Raw genomic sequence first — 6,524 nt, 5'->3', positions numbered from 1 at the left:
TGCTCTTTTCCAGTGTTATTTTTGATTTTTTAGCACTTGCTTTTTTGAATGACCAAAGACCTGCCTAGAGATAAGAAACAAAATGGAAGCAGCAATCATGTGTTACTATGCCTTTAAGAATGCCTGGCTGCTAGACGATTTCTTTTTATTGCCCATGCGCAGAGCCCACCTCCCCACGCCTGCGTGTTTGCACATTTCCCGCCCTGCTGTGGTGCGCGTGCGCCTTTCTCCCGCTTTACGGATTGAACTAATTCACACAATGGAATAGGGAGTTTTTCCCAGCATTTCTAAAAGATCTTTTCTTAGTAGTACCCAAGTCACGAAGTGCCGCTAACTCTACAGCATTGATTATGTCGGCACAATAGACAGGTAACCACGAGTGTTTTTTACGTATATTGTACTACCGTAAGTGTTGGTACGTTCTACAGAGCCCCCTCTATCGGTCATGGTTCTGCCTTGACCCACCCCTCTCTCACCCCCCCTGCGGAGTGTTGCAGTTGGACGAGTCCAGGGCCGACATGGCGGAACGGCGGGACACAGAGCCCGGGTTGGCCGGGGGGTAAGGGAACGTGTTGTGGGAGGGGTTGTATTTACGGGATAAGTAACGTATAAAATGGCGGGAGCTATGAGCCCGAGTGAGCTATTGCATACTGTGTGTGGGTTATTCTGTATGTAAAAATGTGTCTGTGTATTACACAGAGCTGTGTGCCCCCCCCCCCAACTCCGTGAGGCCCCGTCTGACCGCATGCATTGTTGTACACCGGACATCTCCATGGCCCCCAGTATTGTGTGGACGTGCGGCCGGGTTACGGCCACACACGGGAGGCTGTGTGTTTCGGTGTGTGTGTGTGTCGTCATACTGTGTGCACTCTCCTTCCTTCCAATAGGTCACTGATAATGTTTCTAAGCAATGCCGCTTTGTGTATCATCCGGCTACACACTCTTAGCTGCAAATCACAACAATAAAACTCCCTTCTGTGAGGTCTCCTTCCAGGTTGCTTCCATCCCCTTGTGTTCACTCTGAAAGTTTAGTAAGTTGCTGGTTATATGAGTGGGATATGTGAAGACATCCTATATGATGACAACACACCATGTTACCAATGTTTATATAGGAGACTGCCAGACACGTGATGACCTGCCATGGGGTAACATGGCTGCACCCAGTCACATGAAAGATGGTGGTGTGGTTTTTTAGATGCCCAACTGCACAAATAGCTAGCAGCCAATCACAACTGAATCCTGGTTGTGATTGGCTGCCATCTATTCGTACAGTCAGTCGGAATGCCCCATTCATTAAATCCAAATTAATCGGGCATTCCAATTGGCCAGACTTGTTCCTCCTTTAACTCCCAGCATCCCCACCCTGCGCTTTCCAATACAACTTCAGGGGTTTGCAGAAAACGCAGTATACCGGGACCAAGATTTTTGAACCATGATATAGAGGGGCACTACTGTAGTTCCATTATTAGTTCTGTGTTATCCCTTTTTTTCCATACCTTGCAGTGGCGCTCATATTCAGGGTACATTGCTCGTTTTGTCTGGTCAAAGTTACCTTCATTAGACCAGTTCTAGGTTGGGCCTCCTTTCTGTCCCACTGGTCTGACCACTGACCCCCTTTCCTTGCACTGTATGGGATAACCCCATGGACCCGGGCAGATGCAGCATACATTAAGTCGTGTCAACCCCTGGACAGAACAAACTATAAACCTTTTTACTAAGGAGGACTCCCTGCAAAAGGCGTAGAGATTACTGCCGCAGTTATATCACCTGAATATCACAATAATATGTTCAGCAGTTGCTAGGTGTTTGACCTGAAAGCTACTCAGGCCATGAACATGTGAGGGATATTGCTGCAATACTGGCACAGTCTGGTTCTGAATGGTGGCTGGGGCATTGCAGGGAAGAAGCTGGACCATTACATGATTTGTTTTTTTATATTGTCACAACTTTCTTTAAATGCATTTTAAAAAATGCAATATGTTACCTTGTTATCGATATAGTGAATCCTAACCCCTGTACCATAATACATGTCATATAACCCTTTTCTTAGCAGTACTAAGGCTACGTACACACGTGCAATGGTTGTTGTCTGATAATCGGCTCAGGACTGATAACGGACAGGAACTTGGCATGTGTACAGCGCTCGTCATCCGAACGACTGTCATGGCGGATCCACAGACAACAAAGGATCATAATGCAAATGGAGAGAGCATAGCAGGGTGCCGCTCCGTCGTTCTCCCCCTCTTCTGCATAGAGGAGAATGGCGCTGTATGTACAGAGCTCATTCATGCATTGTGCAATAATGTCGTTAAAAAGGGTCTTAAAAGATTTATTATTGCACGTGTGTACGCAGCCTTAGCCTTGTTACTGATGGACATTATTAGGCGGTGGACATGCTTGTGTTGCAAACCCATTTTAGGCTGCTCACTGTAGGTTGGTGTTATCGAGCCTTGCTGCAGAATCCTAAGAAGGCTGACCATCCGAAATCTTGCAAAAGGAAGCTTTAGCACAGTACTTGTTTTGGATCTTGTGAGAAGGTTTAGTGACTTGACCTTTGTCTAAAAAAGCGTGCTGGATTTAGCATGAAAGATATAGAACTTTTTTACATTTTTCTTCCAATATTTTTTTTTAATTGGTTTCACTTTTATTCAATCTTTATTGCTGTGGAATGGGTTTGTACAGTATAAGATGACTTGTGTTGTGTTTTTAGAAAGATGGCAAATTATTCAGTACCTAGTTTTGTGGTCGCTCTTTACAAATTGATATATGCACACATACGTGATTCTTGGCAGTGTAATGAACTTCACCACATTTTGCATTTTAACAAATCTACATGGTTGCATCAGGCTTCATTATCGTGGTTATCGCTTGTTGGTATTTCCGTTTAAAGCGTTGTGCTGAAGTTTTGCTAAGCTGTGTTGGGATTGTGCTGTGACACCAGTCACTATTTGTGATTTTCTGTTTATATACCAGTTGGCTCGGTAAAGCTACATATTCCAAAGCCCACTTAAAGCAGAACTAAACCAAAAACAAAAGAATTACACTTACCTTAATTCTGCAGGTCCCTCAAAGGCACTGGTCCTGCCGATGATCTAGTCCCACATTGTCCTGGGATTACTCTTCGTCCTGGCGTTGAGGAATGAACCAGGCGCTGCCATCTTAAGTCCTCTCTTCTGGTCTTCTTACTTCATCACCTGATCTCGCACTGTGCAGGTGCGAGATCATGTGATGCTGCACATGTGTAAGATTGGCATCTCTTTTCCCTAGGAGGCAAAATGCCTCTTCTGCTCATGTGCATGACATAGGTATCCCAGGAGACTCTGTGCTTCCATTGAAAAAAGGGTGTTGCACTTACAAATCAAGCATGTAATTTTTTTTTTTATTTTTTTTTTTTGTCTACTGCTTACCGAGTCCTCCCTTAGACACCTATTAGCATTTTAAAAGCTGGTATGGGCATTGAAATAATGCCTGAAATCTATGATCTGGTTTGTTTTCTAGCACCCTTGTGATCCTGTACAGGAATTGGAGGGGTATAGGAATCGAAAACACATTATTTTCCCCAAATGCTTAAAGCAGAAGAACTAAATCCGCAATACTTGTCCCAATTCCGTCAGAGGGTGCCACCGTCTTCGCCCTCCTTTTCTTCTCAAACACAATTTTCGGCCATTCTGATTGGATGGGTTGGAATGATGTAACTGCCGCCCAGGCTTGCAGAAATTCATTTGCTATTTTCTAATTGGTGTAATGCTAGAGTGGAAAATATTATGGCCACAAACAAGATGAGGAGAGCAAAGGAAAACGGTTTTGGCACTAGGACACTTTTCCTTGAGGCCTAAAATAAATGGATATTTATTTGATGGATTATTTAAATGTATTTTCTTTTTCATGAGATGTTTTAATTTGGTATCTCTGTTAGGTTGCATGCTGTTTTAATTCTAAAGTGGTATTTATATTCTTTCTGTTAAGCTCCATTAAACTCTAATATATATATATATATATATATATATATATATATATATACATATAGTTCCTTTCTTTTTTTTATGCCCCCAAATCTGTTTTTTTTTTATCTATATGTAATTCTCTTTTCTATATACTTTCTCTTTCCTTTATCAGAACTTCTGGTCAGAATGCATATGATGAATTAGGATGATGTCCCATGATTCTTTGTGCACTATCCATGGTTTGCACATGCAACACAAATAATTGGACCCCAGCATAAAACGGCATATTTGTTCTCTTTTCTATATACTTTCTCTTTCCTTTATCAGAACTTCTGGTCAGAATGCATATGATGAATTAGGATGATGTCCCATGATTCTTTGTGCACTATCCATGGTTTGCACATGCAACACAAATAATTGGACCCCAGCATAAAACGGCATATTTGCACGCCTCCTGCAAAATTTACTGCATGGGTTCACTCCAACGGTGTGTTTATGTGGCTCAGGCATGAAACCCTATCAGAACATATTGTGCAGGCATGCACCAGGCCCTGGATACAAGCCATGTTTTACTTTAGCCAATGCATCTAACCCAGTGTTCTCCCCAGCCCCTTTTAGCTGGGTGCATCATCCAGCACTTTTCAGTAATCACCTGGCTGTTTTTGAGGGGTTACTGAGGATTTGGGTCACAATACTGCCACCCACCTACAATTTCTTTTTACCTGGCTTAAAAAAAATTCTGGTTTCAACACTGTAACCCAATAGGTGGAATACTCTTTACCTCCCATATTAATGCTGTAATATAAAGATGAATGAATGTCCAAAAAAAATTTGCTGTGCATATTGCACAGCAAATCTCCTATGAATGGACCCCAAAGTGTATAGAGTGCTAAAAGTTTCCATGTTGCAAGGAAGGTTCATTTACACTTTTGAATAGGTCTGATGAATCTGAACGCTTAACATACTGAATTGCAGAATATTTGTTAAGGCCTTATATTTGAGAAATGACTTTTATAGCATAGCAAGTACGTTTTCAAAAGAATTCTGTTGGCTTTTTACACAATTGGAGAAATTAATTTAAATAGGTTGCATGCTGTTGATGCTGCCTGGCTCTCTCAAAATAGCAAGAGGAAAATTCCCATAAACTCTGCAAAACTACCACTACACCAAGTATATCCCTATCCCTATCAGAACTATAATCAGCAGATATGCCACTAAAAATAATGTGAACAATTACATCCATGGTGTGGTATTTTAAGAACATATATTTAAAAGAGGAAAAAATTAAAATCGCATTGAAATGATTTGTATAATTTTTCCACCTTTTTACTGATTTAAGCATGTTGTACTTTTGAGTTAGTTTTGATGGGTCACTTGCTCTTAAATGATCCTTTTTGCATTATTATTGTCCCCCAGTAAATAGCGCTGTGCCCACGTGAAAAGTATATATCAAACTCAAATGTTTGTCAAACGACAAGAGTTTGTTATACACTTTACATGAGGATACAACACCATCTAGTGGTGTGAGCAGACTATAAACTGGCATTTTTAGGTAAGAAAAAACTTAAATAGTTGATTAAGTATTTAGTATTTACTTATTCCATAGGCACATCTATATGTTTAGTCAGCTGGAAGTCTATGTCTGTTCTAAAACACATATGCAGATTAGGACTTCTGACTTTGGGGCTGATTTAATAAAGCTCTTCAAGACTTGATAGAGTACACTTTAATCAGTGAAGCTAGGTGATCCAGCAAAGCTGGAAAGGATTCCTTAAAAGCCATTTGCTATTAGCAAATGTTTTCAATCCTGCACCAGATCCATTCCAGGTTTGCTGGGTCACCTAGCTTCACTGATGAAAGTGTATCCTTTCCAGCCTTGGAGAGCTTTAATAAATCAGGCCCTTTATATTGATTTTCCTATTTGCTCTGATTGAGAAAGTAGTAAAACCAGTAGACCAACAGCTACTGGCACATTTAGAAGTAAGTTGGCAGTAGCAATCCTTATATTCTTCTCATGATAAGTTGCCTTTCCTAAGCCTATGTACACATGCTAGATTTATGTCACTGCAAACAATATTTTGTAATATTTTCCAGTGACAGGTGCTGTACACACTATATGGTTCAGTTCTATGAAGAGGGAATGGGATAAGAAGGAGGCACCCTGCTGCATCCTCCCCCATAGACTAAATGACGTTAGGGGACTGCTGTACATTATTATTATTATTATTATTATTATTAAACAGGATTTATACATGTGTCTGAACTATCACAATTGTTTGTCCCAGGTGACAATTGGTGTGTATGTACATAGCCTTGGTATGAATTTCATTATGGAAAAGCTAGGGGGGACTGAATTATAGGAAAACCGTGCTAAAGTGATTAAATTGAATTGGGAAACACATTATTTTATGAAATTGACAGCTCAGAAATGAAACCTTTTCTGAAAAGTCAGCAGTTAAAGCCAACCTGTTGCATTGTATACACATATATTTCTCATAGAGATCTTATAACGTACTGAATTTCTTGTTGCATAAACTTGCATTCAGAAAAAAATATTCAAAAACACCCAATAGGTTCACA

The sequence above is a fragment of the Pyxicephalus adspersus genome, chromosome 1 (genome assembly GCF_032062135.1).
Source record: "Pyxicephalus adspersus chromosome 1, UCB_Pads_2.0, whole genome shotgun sequence".
In the NCBI taxonomy this organism is placed as follows: domain Eukaryota; kingdom Metazoa; phylum Chordata; class Amphibia; order Anura; family Pyxicephalidae; genus Pyxicephalus; species Pyxicephalus adspersus.
Note: the sequence above shows the minus strand (reverse complement) of the source record.